General features: G+C 52.3%; 1 protein-coding gene across 6 annotated transcripts in view; it reads left to right on the top strand.

Moving 5' to 3' along the window:
- The first annotated feature begins 2,180 nt into the window (after positions 1-2,180).
- The window catches only part of Kdm4b (lysine demethylase 4B), a 77,663-nt gene continuing 65,032 nt past the window's right edge, over positions 2,181-14,811 (top strand). For all 6 annotated transcript variants that reach the window (XM_021186540.3, XM_029471259.2, XM_085833227.1 and 3 more), the window contains exon 1: positions 2,181-2,355. The gene's annotated coding sequence lies outside the window, so the exon portion shown is untranslated. The remainder of the gene's footprint in view (positions 2,356-14,811) is intronic.

The following is a 14,811-nucleotide window of genomic DNA, read 5'->3' as shown; positions in this document are numbered from 1 at the left end:
ATACAGTGGGGTATGGTTATATTCTCAGCACAAAACATCCAAGGCTGACCTGGAAATCAGATCTGCCAGCCTCTTCCTACTGCTACAACTAAGCATGGACCACCCTATCAAAGATGTCAGAAAATTTATGATTAGAAAATTTATTTCAGAAAGGAGAAGTTTATTTTAGCAAATCATGAATGTGAGTGGGTGCCTGTAAAGGCCACAGGTGTTGGATCCCCTGGGGTTGGAGCTGGAGGTGGTTGTATGCCACTTGACATAGGTGCTGGGATTTGAACTCAGGCCCTCTGGAAGAGCAGTATACAATCTTAACCATTATGCCATCTCTCCAGCTCAAGGCAGGTGTCTATGCCACTGTGTAGACAGAGGAGTCCTGAGAGCAGAGCAAATTTAACAAAATCCACTCCTAAACTAAAAAATCTACCTGTCCTTCACACAGGTCACCTGCTCTGGAAAATATGGTGGCAATGACCACATGGGATTCCGTTTCTGTGCACAGAATAGTACAGACATCCTGAAGGATAGAAAACAATTGCTTCCAGGCACTGAGGGCTAACAGGACTGATAGACGTTGGAGTGTGTTTGTGTGTGCGTGCTTGTATGTGTGCACTTGACAGGTAGACATGTGCCACCTGTGGAGGTCCGAAGGACAAAGGACTCATCCTCCACCCTGTGGGTCACACAAGTCATCTGGCTAGAAGGCAAGTTTACTGAGCTGTTTCACCTGAGAACAGGATCTTATGTAGTAGCCCTGGCTGGCCTCCAGCTCAATGTAACTAAAGATGATGGTGCAGTCCAAATTCTGAGTACAGGGTGACGCGTGGGTGATGGCTGTTCTCTTTACATTGCACAATGAAGAGCAATGGAAACAATTCAAGTCTTGGGATAATTTGTGTAACCTTGGGAGTTAGTGAATTAACAAGAGACTAGGGGGGGTAGAACAAATATCTTGGGTGCACAAAGAACCTGCTCTAAGGAGGGTACTTTCCAGATGTTAGATATTAAAATAGAAGAATTTCTAGTCTACCCCATAAAACAGGAATGTTGTCACCTCTGCTTGCTCAAGTATAGAAGCAGTAATGGTAGTTTGCAAAGCAGGCTCTGTATAAAGGAGCTTGCAGCCAAGCCTAACAACCCAGTGTTGCCCTCTGACCTGTAGAGGTATATACCACACATATATGCAAAATAATAGAAATGTAAGATTATAAATGCATATTGATGGGGATGATATCAGACCTTAACTAAATGCTCTTGAGTGCAGGGTGACTGGTGTGGTGATGCTGTTCCCTTCACATCGCACAATGAAGACAGATGGAAACAATTGTGTGGAGCAGGGGCTTGGACACCTGTAGCTGGAATTTTGGTGCCCAGGCCTCCAATTTGCAATATGCTGAGCTGGAAAGTAGGACCTAGGACATTTTGAGAAGTAGATAATTGAATCCTCTTCCACTGAATTATTGCAACGCTTTCCGTGGGTACAGCTATCAGTTCATGGGGGGGGGGGGCGCGTGGACCGAGTCGCGCACGTTTTAGGGAACTCACGAACGTCTAGGGAGGGCAAAATGGAACGCTTTTGAGATCCTCTTTACCCTAGTTCGGCCTTTTGCAAAGCTGGGCTCAAATTCTGACTCCAGATCTAGAACTACTGGGTTTCGAACCACTGTCTCGGACCCAGAGCTGATGTTGTGCAGGAAATCACGTACTCAGCAGCCGCCGGATCACAGGGTGGAGTCTGGAGCAGCAAGACAGCGATTGACATTCAGTCACAACCATTCGGCACCCAGAGGCCGGTACCAAACACCAATCCGCGTTTGTCTCAGTGAAGTCTGAGAACGCGCTTGTCAATCTGCTTGAGCTCGGGGCTATCCTACACTCGACCGCAGCCGTATTGGCTGTGTGCATTTTGACGGGCATGCTTCGTACCCACTGAAAGCTGAGCCGGTCACTAGGCACGTGAGTGGGTGCCGGCACGTCTTCGGGGTTGGGCCAATGAAGGGAAGAAGTCGAGTGCCTGCTCCCGCCCCAGGTCGCGGAGGGCGGGGCCGCTATGTGTTGATGAGGGGTGGGGTGGAGCTGTCAGCCGCCACCAATCAGCGAGCGGGCGTGGGCTGACTGCCCAATGGCGACCGAGTAGGAGCCGTCGCCCCGCCCCTCTGAAGCTTCGCCTCCCCGCCCCGGGCTCTTGCTGAGGGCTCGGCCGCGAGCGAGCGAACCATCGAAGGAGCAAAGAGACCGGGCGAAGCTTGGAGCCCAGTGGCCCGGGCGAGCGAGTGAGGGCCGGCGGGGGCGACGCGAGACGACCGGGCACGCGCCGCTCAGCCTGCTGTCTGCGGTCCGGGCCGCGCGTTGCGCTAGGTGAGTGTGCGATCGGTGGCGGCGCTCAGCAGCTTCCAGGCCCCTTTGGGGGGCCGCGCGGCCGCCATGCCTGCCCCCACGCCGCACCTTGGGCCGCCGCGCGCACTCCAGGCCGAGGCTTTGGCTGCGGCCTACTCGGCTCCTCAGGGCGGCGGAGTACGCCGCGCTTTTGTCCGTTCGGGCGAAGCTGCTGTTTGTTGATCGACAAAACGATTGTGTGCCTGGGAAAGGAGGGTGTGTTTTTTGGGGGTGGGTGGGGGGGTGATGATGGGGCCGGACAAAGGCGGGGCGGGGGCGGGGCGCCGCGTCCCCTTTCCAGGGCACAAAAGATGACAGCGTGGGTGGCCCGGTCCAGCCATCCCTTCAACAACCCCAAATCCTTAAAAATAAAAAACCCACTCCAAGTCCCTGCTCCCCGCCTCTTGCATTTTGGTTCCCTTTGGTTTGGAGCTGTCCCCTCCAAACACTCACCCATCATGGCCTTGCAAACTTGACCCCCGCATGTCCAGAATCTGTAAATCACCATATAATCTGCATTTTAAAAAATGAAAATAAATAGTACACGTATCTGCTATTGCAATGGCAGCCTTTCCACCTCGCTTCTGTTCCCTGGTCTCTTTGCTTTCCAGCTCCCTTCTTTCTGTAAGCCATGAAATGTGCAGTTTTCCGCGTGCACACTAGTCCAGGGCATCCCGGCAGACAGGGAAGCTTGGCAAAGCTGGGGACAGCTGGGGGTGGCTTTCCTACTGCCATATCCTGGGGTCTTTGGGGGGTTCTGTTAGGGGTTTTGGTCAGCCAGCTGAGAGTATAAGGGATTCCAGGTTTGCAGATTTGATGCTGTAACTGGTACGGTTTGGGCATTACGGTTCGGGCATCGCGGATCCTTGTCCCATCTGTCTGAAGGGGGGGGGGCGGGGCGGAGGATGGCATCGCTTTAATAATTAACACCTGGGGAAGTGTCTTGCTGGAGTTGCTAGTTTTTTTCAACTATGGAGAGGATGGATCCAGTATGTTTCAAAAAGCAAAAAGAAAGAGTGTATCTTTTCCTTGTAACCAAGTGGGATTTGCTCAGCCTGCAGCCTGATTCCAGCACCTTCATAGGCGCTCAGGATCTGGGTTGCAGAAGGTTGGGGGGTCCGGGATGTCTCTGTGTCCCATTAGTTGTTTATCTGACAGTCCCCAGGCTGGAGACTGCACTGTTCCCCTAACAGCTCCTGCCTCAAAATGGGTTCATTATGTGGGTCTTCAGGGGCTCCTACCACTACCAGGAAAGGGCTAATCACTCTCTTTAATTCTCCAGTAATTGCTGCCTTCAGAGTCACCAGAAGGGCGTGTCTCCAGACTGGGCCAACCTTTTCTTCTCACCCTGCTCTAGCTGTAGTCAGCTTTCTTCTTCCCCTCCTTTCCCCGCCAAGCCTTGTGGGCACTCTGTATCTAAACTTGTAGGGTCCCTATGCAAGACTCCAGTCAAACTTTTCATCCTCTCCCTAGGAGGGCAGGAAGCCTGACTGTCGTAGGGTGTTTTGATGTTTGGAGTGGAAATGTCCTTGTGCCAGGTGCTCCATGTACCTGTGCATATCCAGGGGCACCTGTGAATGTGTGTGTTCTAAGCTGGGATTGTACAGGTCTGATTGACAAATGATTTTCTAATCCTTTCCTCCCAGGGAGAGGGCTGCTGAGGAGACATCATAGTACACTTTGTATCTGGAGACTCAGTTACAGTCTTGTAGATATTTGTCTGTAGCCTGTCTCCTTCCCTGCCCCAGGGGCCCTTCTGTTTTCCCTGCCTGCCCAGCCCTTACCTAGACTTTCTGCTCTTGCTTCCCACCTCTGCTGGGCCCTGACTCCTTCTCACATTGTCCTGGGAGCCCCAGCATAAGGTAGCCATCTGTCCCTGTGCTACCTGACACCCGTGGGGAGTCAACAAGCTTGTCAGATCACTCCAGGGGCCTGGGGCTCCTTGGGAGTGCTGGGAAGAGGCTGATCTGGCTAGCCCAGTATCCACAAGACAGTGAGGTGCTTGGGTGTTCGAGTGCATGCGTGTGTGCTCACGCTTGTGGTGTAGAGGTGTGGGCTGTGGTGTACTTCCTGATGGTTGTCTCTGGAACTGGAGGTGGGGTGGAGGGTTCAGGGCCTGGTGTCCTTGGGCTTGTCACTTGCTCCAGAAGCAAGCTTTAGAGCCACCAGTCTGCCAAAGCCTCCTGGGAACAGGGGACAGGGAGTAGACTATAGCAGATGGCCTGTCTCTGGAGAGACCTGTCACTGCAGGGCCCATGGGGGGCAGGGAATGGGCTCTACTCACCATCCTTGGAGTTCAGGCTATGGTGGAATTCCAGAGGTCTGGATTGACATCCCTCCCGCAGGCAGGCGCCTTTCCTGCTCTGTCTCTATAGAGTCGGCACCTAGCAAGCTCCTGCCCCCAGGTGGCCTTGAGGATCAAGAGCTAGGGGCCAGTAGTTTGGATGCTTTCTGCTCTGACTAGTGTTCCCACTGGCTCAGTTCACTGTGACTTGGTCACCCCTGGGGTGGGCGTTCGTTGTACTCAATGTGCAGCTGACCCTTACCCACACCTTGCCGGTACCTCACTTTCAGCCCTGTAGCTCCATCTGCCTATGTCCCAGCTACCGCTCCTCACTCTGCTCCCTTCACTCTGCCTTCAGTGACCAGTGGTTCAGTTTGCTCTTGCACCCCACTATTTCCCCCTATGTCCAGTCTAGGCCTGTGCTTGTACAGACAGGATCTGCCTACGACCATCCTTGGCACCATACACCCAGCCTGTGTAGGTCCTATCATGGCTGTCTTGGCTCCGGGGAGGCGGCACTGACACCCCTCCCCATTGCTGTATCCCATCCTGTTGGTTTGATGAACTTGCCTCTTATCTACTTCAGTTGACTCATTTCTTTAATCTTGGCTTTCTCCTACACAATAATGTCCCAAAAGTCATGGGGTGTTCCTGTGCTGGCAGGTTCAGAGAGAGTGACAAGGACTCAGTGACTAGCTAAGCCTTACATTAGTATCCAGTCAGGCAGGTCATGATAGTGAGGCAAAAGGCCTTGGCTCTATCCCAACACCACAAAAACAGTTTCAGACATATGAATTGATTTTTAAAAAAGAAGTCTCAGAGGGTTGAGTTTCTGCTCAGTCCCACTGGGTGTGGTCTGTTCTAGGACCCTCCTGTTGGCTGGATAAGGTGTTTGGGGCTCTGTCATTTTCCTGTCTGCTATTCCCTTTACAGTGGGGATAAGAAAGCATGAGACATCTCTACTCAAAACCATTCCAGAAAAGTAAAGTCTACTAGAAAACGAAGCTCAGGGCTGGGGCTGAGTGGATAGAGTGTATGTCTCAGCCCTGGGTTTCTTCTCCAGCACTGTGTAAACTGTGTGTGGATCCCAGCCCTGTGTCAGGAGGTGGAGGTAGGAGGATGACGAGTTCTAGGCTAGTGTCTATGTATCCAGGGATACATAGACTTTGTCTTGAATCTGCAACAGAACCATGGCTGGGAAGAGGACTCAGCAGATAGGAGCTGCTGCTGCACAAGCACAGACCTGAGTGCAGATGTCTTCACTGACATAAGAGCTGGTCCTAGTCAGGTGTGCTTGCAGCGCCAGCACAGGGACGTGAAGACAGGAGGGTCTCCAGGCTGCCAGTCCAAGTATGGGGAGCTCCTGTCATCATAGACCAGGTAAATAAGATAAGGGTGATGGAGGACACCTGTGTTGACCTAGCCTCCAACACATACTAGAAATGCAGCCATAAAGAAATACGACCAACCTGAGTGGGGGTTTGCATCCCAGCACCAGATGGATGCCTGCAAGGACAGAGCTTCCTAGCTAGGGGTGGGCTGCCCCTCCTCACTATGGGTAGCAATTCCTGAAGAGTTGTGAGCCTCTCAGGAGCCCTGTACATACCTAGCCTCCAGCCTCATGGGATCCCCTCTGCCTTGGGTGACACATCATAAGTACCCCAGCCTCTTTTTTCTGAGCTAGATCCAGTAACTGGGAAGAGCGTCGGCACCCCTAGAGGCTGCTTTTGCTGCACCTAACCTAGCAAGAGAGGTGGCTTCCACCACAGGCCCGAGTGAGGACCTGGCCATAGGTAGGCAGCCACCGGGAGCAGGGGCTCGTGTCTACCACATCCTGTCTCTTTCATTTCCCCAGACTTTCAGGTGTTCAGTGCTCACCTCTCCTTTGCTGAGTCTGTCTGTCCCTTTTCTTTCTCTCCTTCCTTCTCCTCACCCACTCACCTTTGGGAATAAGTTCTGTCAAGCCATCTGTGCCTTGTTGGGGACCTTGTGGTCTTTTGTCTTTTTTGGAGACCAGAGGCCAACTTTCCGTGTGAGCTCTTGCTTCTATGGCCAAGGGTGGAGCTGTCACTTTGAGTGCACACACCAGGGCAGCCGACCCTCCAGATCTTGTGTCTGCCTCCCAGGTCACATGCTCCTGCACTGGACTTTTTGGGTTCTGGGGATTTGAGCTCAGCTCTACACACTTGTAAAGCAAGTGCTATATCCACTGAGATCTCTGTATCTCCCCAGCCCTGAGAGATCCTCTTGTCTCCCCTGCCACAGTACTGGGATTGCAGCCTTGCTCAATTGTGCCTGGCTTTATGATTTTGGGGGATTTGAACTCATGCTTGTACAGCAAGCACTTGCCATGGGCATCTCAGGTCAGGCTATTCCTCCTACTGATACTGGAGTGCTAGGCTGGTTGTCCTTGAGTAGCGGACAAAGAATAAGTTTGTAAGCAGGCTGTGGTTGCTGCCCTACTGACTCTCAGATACAGAAGGGAGTATTGCAAACTTGGGCTTTTACTTGTGGGCCCATCTGAGTGGCAGCTGTGTCTGTATGTGCTGCAGGTGGAATTTCAGGGCAGACTCCAGCCTCAGTGTCTTTCCAGAGTAGCTCCAGGCACTGGGCCCCTTTGCTGCCAATCCTGGCCCAGTCCCAGGGCATGGGGTGTAGATGATTCCTTGCAAGAGGAGAAGCCATGGAGCAATGGGTCCCTGGGGTTGCTTCTGACCACAGAGCTGGCAGAAGCCTTTCTGGGTGTGGAATGTATCAGGGAGCCCTAGGCATGGTAGGATAGAAGAGGCAGCTGAAAGTGGAGAGCCCAGTGGATCTCAGCAGCTCCCCTCAACTCCCGTGTCCTCTTCATGAGGTTTCTATATACTTTCTTCAATTAGAGAGGGTCAGCCATAAGGGGTCCTCAAGTGCTACCTTCTCAGGGAGGGTGGGGCAGAGAGAGACATACATAGCCGCTCTGGGAGCAGAACCCCAGGCATTTAGCTACCCCTCTTAGAGGTCACCAGTACCTTCAGGGGCCTTCCAGGTTGTAGCGGGGAGCCGCAGCATCTTGGTCCCTGCCTGCTCGACGTCCCAGGCTAGAGACACCAGCGGCCTCGCTCAGTGAGGGAACCCTTCCGGTGCTCTGCTTCTGTCCTTGTGGCTCCCTATGGGATGATTGTCTGCAGCTGGCTGGCACCATCACCTGGAGAGGAGGAGGCAGCTGGAGTGGCTGCTGTTCTGTCTCCCTCTGTAGTCAAGCTGAGTGTGCCTGGGGCAGGTGTGGCAGCAGCCAGTGACCAGAGCCTGATGTGCACAGGTTGTCCTGGCACTGTGAGCAACCAGACAAGGGGCAGCTGAGTCAGGGTGGGGGGCATCACTGGGGCCACACCTGTCCTGGGTGATAATAGGCATAGGAAGGAGGAAGAGATGCTGGGTCATGGCCTGGGAGACCCTTGGAGGCAGGCAGCGTAAAGGTGGGGCGCTAGGCTGTGGTGGTGTCTCAGGGTCTCTCTGGGACTCCCTAGCACCAGGGCCCCAGGGGGGTGGGCAGTGGGTCTCTCTCAGGAGCCCTGTGTCATAGTACAGAAAGATCTGTCAGGTGCATGAAAGTAACCCTCTTGTGGCCATATTTCTGGATCACTTTCCACTAACATGGGTCATGTTTGTGGACCCTGCAAACTCTGACCCCTATCACATGCAGGACCTGGCCATCAGAGTCACAGGCCCCGCCTGTGTAGCTTTGGGAAATGATTAGTTTTGGATTTTAAATGTTTTTTTAATAATGTTCATTGTAGGGTGTGGAGCATGTGCCACAGTTGCACATGTGGAAGTCTGGGGATCAGGTTTGGCAGCAAGTGCCTTTTCCTGCCAGGTCCTCTCGCAGAGGCCATATTTCTGAGCCACAGTAGAAGGTGGAGGCAGAGCCGGTAAGCTGGCCTCAGTGCCAGCGTCCTGAGTTACTGTAGCACTTGCTGCAGGTGATTAGGCCACACTGGCCTTCGCTTTTGATTTAATTATTCTTGCTGCGGGTAGTGATTGTTGTTATTTTGGTTTTCAAGTCAGGCTTTCTCTGTGTAGCCCTGGTTGTCCAGTAGCTCACTTTGTAAACCAAGCTGGTCATAAACTCACAAAGATCCTCCTGCCTCCGCCTCCTGAGTGCTGGGATTAAATGTATACACCACCAGTAAAGCCCAGCCAGGACTTTACTTTTTAAAAAAAGTTACATACTTATTTCATGGATATTTTGCCTGTGTATGTGTGCAATGCCTGTTGATGCCAGAAAAGGGTGTCAGATCGATCCCCTGCAGCTGGGTGAGCCACCTTAGGAGTGCTGGCGATTGAGGCTGGGTCCTTTGCAAGGGCGGCCAGTGCTCTAACAGCTGAGCCATTTGTCTCACCGCTGAGGAGCACAGGGAGAGGAGCAGTCTCTGTGGTACAGATGAGGGAGGCATCACAGAGCCCTGGAAGCTGGGCTCTCTGTTGCCATCTGCTGCACCTGTGGCCTGAGCAGGGCTGCAATCACCTGGCCTAAAACAGCTTCCTAGAGGGCATGGATCAGGGGCGAGTGAGTGCCTGCCCAGTACACCAGACCTCAGAACTGTTCCCTGAACCCCGAAAAGCATGGTATGAAGACAAACTGCGGGGCTGATGACATGCTCAGCCAGTAATGGGGCTTGCTGTGAAGCCTGAACACTAGTTCAGTTCCCAGGACCCACAGGGAAGAACAAGAGAACCAGTCCTGCCGGTTGTCTTCATGCTTCCACATGCATGACTTCTCCAAATAATAAATAATAAAAATAAATTGTAGCTGGGAATAAATTGTAGCTGAGCGTGGTGGCGCATGCCTTTAATCCCAGCACTCAGGAGGCAGAGGCAGGCAGATTTCTGAGTTCGAGGCCAGCCTGGTCTACAAAGTGAGTTCCAGGACAGCAAGGGCTACACAGAGAAACCCTGTCTCAAAAAACCAAAAAAAAAAAAAAAAGTAAAAATTTGTAATATTAATTAACAAACAAACAAAACGAGCTGCAAAGTTGTGTTCAAAGATGTGTCCTTATGTGTCAGGGCAGGTGCTGGGATGTTAAATATGGGGGTGGGGGTGGGGAAAAGGGGTACAAGAGAGTGCTGAAGGGTCCTCCAGGGCACTGCCCTACCACTACATCCTGAAGATGATGTGGGCAGAGGTAGTAAGGAGCAGGGACTCCAAAGACAGACAGACCACACATGTAAAAACCCTGGGGTGGTGCTCCCAGAGTGAAAGAACTGGTGTGCTCATGGATCAGAGGCTGGCAGTGTCAGCCTTGGGCTATGTCTTATGGACAGCTCCTATGATGGGCAGAAGAGCCCTTAGCACCTCTGGGGAGCCTGAAACTTATCTACTGCCACTGTTGCTGTGGCAGCCTTTGCATCATGTCCCGTGCTGCCTCAGGACAGAGCTCTGGAGGGGAGGGCAAGGGAGAGGAGGGGAGGGAGAGAAGGAGAAACTTTGTTCCTAGGACAGGCCACCACACCTCTCTGGGCCTCAGCAGCCTGGCTCTAATCATATGGGCAGGGGGAGACAGGTATTGGGAGCAAGAGGTGCACTGGTTCTTTCTGGTCCTGCAGTTGTGTGCATCCCTTAGTACTCTCCTCATAATCTATGTGGAGGTCAAAGGGCAACTTGTCGGAGTCAGCCAGCCTTTTCCTTCACCAGGCTTGGCAACAAGCTCCTTTTCCCTAATTCATCTGCCACCCTCCCCCGGCCCCCCCAGGTTACATGTGTGCAGGTACACGTGGAAGCTGCAGAACAACCCTAGCAGTGTCCCTCACTTGTTCTCCACTTTGTCTTGGGAGGCAAGGTCTCACTGAGGCTGGACTTGCTGCCATGGTTGCTGGCCAGAAAGAGCTCCACAGATGCTCCTGGCTTCACTGGCTTCACCTCCCCAGTGCTGCCATCATAGGCCACAACTCCTTCCAGCTTTCACTCTGGGAGCTGGGGGTGGAGTCCAGTCCTTAGGCTCTGAGGCAGGCACTGGCTCATGTGTGCACAGCGTGCACATGCAGGCATACACCAACAGGCATACATGCCTCTCTCTAAGCACAACAGGCTTGCTCTCTCCCAGCTCCTGTTCCTGTCCTTCTGGAACACTCTCAGTGTTCTACAGAAGCCCATTTCTGCTATCCCTTTCTGTCTGCCCCTTCCTCCCAGCCCCTGCTAGACACAGACCAAAGCTTTTACGTTTGGAGTACAGTCTTGCTGTGCGGTGGGCCATGGCTGTGAAGGGCTTCGAGCTGGTGATGAAGATGAAGATCCTATGGCCCCATGTCTTCACAAGGCCCTTCTTCATGTGTGTAGATGTGTGACAGTGCCCATGTTTTGTGCTATGGCAGGTTGCAGGGTTGCAGCTGAGGTGCGTGAAGCCAGTGACAGCTTTCATAAAGCATATCCCTGTTGTCATGTTCTGTGACTGGGGATGAGATCACATGGCAGGTCTCTCCCACTGGCCTGATGTTATCAAGGTTTGGTCACTGTGGGTCAGAGCCTTGTTCCTGTTTATGGCTGAGTAATATTCCGTGGAATGCATGGACCATTATACATCTGTGTGTCCTTGATGGACATCTTAGTTTTAGGGTTTCTATCTGTTGTGAACATGTGTGAGTTTATGCAGATATGTGTGTTTGTGTTCTTTTTTTTTTTTATTTTATGTGCATTGGTATGAGGGTGTCAGATCCCTTGGAACTGGAGTTACAGACAGTTGTAAGCTGGCATATAGGATGCTAGGAATTAAACCTGGGTCCTTTAGAAGAGCAGATAGTGCTCTTAACCACTAAGCCATTTCTCCAGCCTCTTGTGTGTTCATTTTTGCCATGCTCAGTATGTGTTCCAGAGTGGCTGCTTCATTGTCCATGCCTGGCAGTGTAGACTACTTCCAGTTTTGGCAGGGTCCCACAATGGCTAAGCCTCGAGATCCCATCCCTCCTGCCTTGCTCAGTGTCCTGCACTGTGAACCCTATTGTCTTTTTTGAGTCTCAGTCCTGGCCCTTCTCTCCTGTTGAGCTGGGTACTGTGTTGTGTCCTGAGCCACCCCCGCTCCCCTACAGGGTGTGTCCTGGGCTGGGGGACCTCTGGAATGGGAATCCCTGGGCCATCAACCTTTCCTGGCCCAAGTCATTACAGTCAGTGATGTCTCTGATAGCACAGGCATCCCTGGGGCAGCATCGTATGGTGGCCTCTGCAGTGATACTTCATGAAGTCCATGCTTCTCCAGCTCTGAGACCCGTCTAGGGAATTGACAGTGCCAGTGGCCTCCTGCCTTCCCAGTGTTCCCACCCATATTACTGCTGTCTCCATGCCCCTCACACCTCCACTGCTGGGTGGCCTTGGGCATTCTGTATCCTGATTTGTGTCTCCTACACCATCTGGGATAGTGTAGTGATGGTGCCTGACTGCTTCAGATGGCTGTGGTGTGGCAGCACATGAGCATATGTGTGTGTGTACATGCATGTGTGCGTCTGTCCCCACACGTGTGTGTCAATGCATGTCCGTGTGTTGTAGGAATATGTGTATGTGTCTATGCCTGTGTGGACCAGGTGTCCCTGACTGATCTTGATAGGTGCCTTGCCCCAGAAGTCCCTCAGCCGTACCATGATGATGATGATGATGAGGAGGAGGAGGCAGGGCAAGTGAAGAGACCCGCGCCAGGCCACTGGGCTCAGTGAAGCCCTGGGATGGCAGGGGCATCCAGCTCCATTTTTGGTCCTCCAGGCACTGGTTATGGTGTCTGATGCAAGGCTAGAGCATGGGTCAATAAACAGATGCCGTCTGGGCCTGGCACTTAGTAGCCAAGAATGCACATAAGGTTCAGGAGGCTGTATCTCTTTGGGAGGTGTCTTTCACTAGTGACACTGGGTGCTGGGGTTCTGGCTGTGGCTTCTTTCCAGGGGAGAGACAAGTGACTCTCCCCAGTCTGCTTTCCTCCTCTGATCTAATGATGCTAGCAGGTCCTGACCTTTGACAGGCTGTGGTTCCAGAACCCAGGGCTGGGCAGCCATGCCACAGGTAAACCTGGTTTCCTGCCCCTACCTCAGCACTGGCTTACTTGTTTTTTTTGTTTGTTTGTTTGTTTCTTTCTTTCTTTCTTTCTTTTTACATTTGGTATGCTTATTTTGTGTGTATACACATGTATGTGTGGGCTTTGTGTCACACACTGTGCCTGTGGAGGGAGTCACTTTTCTCCTTCTGCCACAGGGGGCCTGGAGGCCTGGGGTTTGGGGCAGGTGCCAGCCATTCTTATGTTTATCCCTGGCAAGTCACCCTGGCCTGATTGGTGTTATTTAATGCCACTGATTATTTGCCTGAGTGTGTGTGTGACCGTGCGTGTTCGGGCTCCATCATTCGTGTTTGTGGTCAGGTCAGTGTGCAGATATGTGTTCCCACTCATTTTCTCTGCCTTAACTCTCATGATAAGGCTCATGAACCGGAAGCTCACATGCCAGTCTGAATTGCTTGCCAGCAGGGTCACACTGGGCCAACAGTGGTTCTGGAACAGAACAGGTTCAGAACAGGGGTTCTGGAAAGGCTCCAAGGTGCCTTTCCTGAGGCCCCCACATGGGGGCACTCTGAGGATGCCTAAGATCTCCTTTCTCTGCCCTTTGCCTGAACCATCTCAGGCAACTGTGGGCTGAGTCCTCTGTGTCACTAATACTTGAGTGCATGCTCTCTCCAGGCTGGACCAAGTGGTCATGTGTGTCACCCCCAGCACTGACAGGCTCCATCTTGACTCTGTGGGAGCCTGTTAGTACAAAGAGAATCTAGGTTTGAGTTGTCCACTTCCTGTTATTCCTTTCACTGGGAATAGCCCCTTGAATCTGTGAAGGTTTGATGAGGTGAGGCCACAGGTGGGGAAGAGAAATGTCACTGTGTCCTTTTAGTGTTGGTGCAGAAGGTCTGGTGTGGATCCATTCTGTTTGGTGACAGGAACTCTGATTAGAGGTTCCACTCTGTTCTTGAGGGAGATGTTTGAGTTGTGAGGGCTCACTACTGGTCCCCCGCTGGGAAAGCTGTAGAGGGCGAAGGGCATCTCATGCATTGCTCTGTGCCTATCTGTTATCTGCCTTCTATTCTGACACACAGCACAGTTTCTCCTCCCTGGGTGGTTGGTGACTTCCCCTTCTCTGCTAACATCATGGTGTTCATGGCTCTTAAGCCACAGTGTTCTCAGCACATCCTCATCTGCCACCCTGTGGTGGATTCCTGATGATTCTTCTGCCTCGGGACTGTAGTTGATTCTAGACCCTCATCAGCGATGCAAGACCACTGTGCACACTGCAAGTGCAGGCATGTGACAGTGTCTAGTTTCAAACTAAAGGCCATGTCTGTGTGTATAGCTAATCTAGATGGACATCTTATCTATCTACTTTTGTTTTCTTCCATCCATCTTTTTGTTTGCCCACTCACCCACCCATCCATCTACCCATTCATTCATCCCTCCATCCATTTATCCATCCATCCATCTACATATCTACCTCCCACTCATTCATATACTCAACCACCCTCTCACCTATACTTTCATCCATCCATCCATCCACCTACCCATCCATCCATCTACCCACCCATCCATCCATCTACCCACCCATCCATCCACCCACCCACCCATCCATCCACCCACCCACCCACCCATCCATCCACCTACTTCCCCATCCACCCACCCATCCACCTATCATCCATCTACCCATCCATCCTCCCATCCATCCATCCATTTGTCCACCTACTTGCTCATACCACCTCCCACCCTCTTCCCAGCAGCAGCACTGTGAGTTTACACCAAGGCCTGCAGTTCCATGCAGTGTCCCTTGGACCTCTCAGCTCCTGTGACAAACTTCTGCTGACAGTAAGATCCACTGTCTGCACTGAGAGCCCCCAGAAGAACAGCGTCCTCCATGTTTGTCTTAGGTGCACGGTTCAGGCTGTTGTACAAGTTCTGTGGTCCTGTCCCTTGCCATGGCTATGCTGCTTTCACTTGAAATAAAGTCTTTTCTTTGTTCCTTCTTCTGTCTGAGCAGGGTCCTACTGGTTTCAGTTTCTGATGTCTTTGGAACATGGAAGGTGAACAAGGTTCAGTGTTGGGTCTGCTGAGAAGGTGCATTGTGTGAATGTCACTGCCCTGCCTGCTGCCCCTGTATCTCATAGTCTCGGT

Source organism: Mus caroli, unplaced genomic scaffold (assembly GCF_978045245.1).
Source record: "Mus caroli unplaced genomic scaffold, Mus_caroli_1 scaffold_18, whole genome shotgun sequence".
NCBI lineage: Eukaryota > Metazoa > Chordata > Mammalia > Rodentia > Muridae > Mus > Mus caroli.
The sequence above is the reverse complement of the archived record's forward strand: the minus strand, read 5'-3'. Positions and strand labels throughout refer to the sequence as shown.